This window comes from Tigriopus californicus, chromosome 6 (assembly GCF_007210705.1).
Source record: "Tigriopus californicus strain San Diego chromosome 6, Tcal_SD_v2.1, whole genome shotgun sequence".
NCBI classification, from domain to species: Eukaryota; Metazoa; Arthropoda; class Copepoda; order Harpacticoida; family Harpacticidae; genus Tigriopus; species Tigriopus californicus.
The window spans coordinates 4,770,324-4,772,560 of NC_081445.1; positions in this window are offsets into that span (position 1 = coordinate 4,770,324).

Here is a 2,237-nt window from a genome sequence, read left to right on the forward strand (position 1 = left end):
CCATCCACCATACCCGATTTTGTGTTGGATTAGGATACTTTTCATTTATATTTTGTTAATTCAGCTACGAACGAACAATTGATTTCAAACCGCTAATGGTAAATCAGATATGAAAGATCAACCATTACAATTATATCAACACGCTTCTACTAAAAAAAATCCTTTCTTTTTCAGCCTTGTTGATGTGCTGCCATTGATAGTTTCTTATTTCATATACCCATTAATGAACCTACGTTATGATATGGCATACTGCAGATTAAGGCGAGCGTCTGGGATGAATTCCGACTGTGATTCCGCTTAAAGACTCGAAATAGAAACAAATTGAATCCAAAATGGATACGCTTGACTTGTTATTCTTTGTATTATTATGATTTTGATCTTGTTGATATAACAAATGGACCCAAAATTGTGGTTATCTTTATGCTTCATATTTGTTGTGTTTTAGGTTTACCAGTCCCATGCCGACCGATTGTATACTGAATGAATCAGATAGACGTCAAGATGGATGGAGTCTCAAATCCCATTTTTTCTGAATATTCCAAATCTGACATCCGACTCGCATCAAGCTCATTAAGCCGGGTATTAAAATGGAACAACGTTCCGTTACGAAACTCGGTGGAGAGCGCTCACAAGATAGTACTACTTACCCTGTATATTATTTCCAGATTTTCAGCCCACGTCATACTTGACATAGTTTAACAAGGTAATTGGACTCCTCATTGATTCATCCAATTATCTACGGTCATTTCTATTACAAGCTTGCATGCCATCATGTTGCATAACTCACATTGAACAAAAAGCTCTCCCGAGTTTTCGAGGAAGAGGCAGGCTTTCCGATCTACATACTATGATCTAATCATAGTTTAAAGAATGCCCCTCTCCATGGGGTTCAGTTCAGGTTCAGGATGCGAGAATACAAGAAGCTGGAGAAACGAACTTCATCATCTGATTAACAGGGGATTTTGAGGAGATTCGAGGCCTTCATCGCGACGAAATCTGTTCATGATGTGCCCATAAGTCTTTCTCTGGCAAACATATCGCCTGCCAAGACCCCAAATTCTCTCGACTGGAAGCTCACTATAAACAGGCTTACAACGCTGTTTGGTCCACAAGGTTCCATTTTCCAAAAGAAACCGGGACCAAACATGATCCCGTAGTTTCATTGACCTAAATTTGAGCCTAGACTAAAATATGATGCTCCGGTCTCAGCATGTTCCAGGGACATTTTGGGTTCTTTGATTCAAAACTATCATTGATATTTGAGTACATATACTGGTCTAACCCAATGGTATTAAGTTCCATAGCTGAACCGGTTTCTTTGTAGTCAAGGCCAGCTCTGAGGGAGCTTGAATTTGCAACCCTCGTCTTTGCTAACTTGGCAGAGAAGATTATGAAGTGAGCGGTTCCCACCGCTAAGTGGTCTGTAAATTGTCTGGCTCCTCATCGCTAACCGCTTTCCTTTGGACAGTCTCCCAGTCTCCCACGATAAAATGAATGAGTGTTTGAGAAACTAGCACTTTCGTTACAGCCCATTGTGTTCCAACCCATTTCCTTGTATCAGAGACATGTTGAAGAACAGCTTTCCTCATTGGTTTCCGAATGCCTTCCTTCCTTCCGAAGTCCAAACTTATTCTGACGCTTAAGGAAGATGTCCGCTTGGATTAACTGAAAACCAGATGCTTCTATGGGGCGTTGCCTTTGTAATCCGTTGAGTTCTAAAGCGAGAGCTCGACCGACATGTTCTTTATGCGTCATCAATTTTCGAACATTTCATTGCGCTATGTTACACTCAAAGGGCCTAGTTTTTCAATGGTCTCTTTCATGGCCACTTTTGGCGTGATAATTCACGTTGTCATTGGAAAAATCACTCAAAACCCAATGTGCAAAAGAATGGCCAAAAGATTTGTGCATCTTCCAAAATCAACTTGATTGCGTCAATTCGACCAATTATCAACTTGACTGATGGTACATTCTTAACCCTGGAAAACTTGTCGTACAGAGCATAACCTGGTTTTTAACACGCATACACTGTGGCCATAAACTTCTTGCCAAGGAGCAAATCACTAGTATGGGGAAAAAACTAGTAAAACTGATGGCCAGGCTAAGTATCTTAATTCATTTAGCATCGAGTGTAATCGCCTGTCAATTCAGCAACCTCTTTCATTTTGCTCTGGTATAGACGCTAGTAAGGACTGAAGAATATTTGGCTCAACCCCAGTCCACAATTCTTAAAGTTG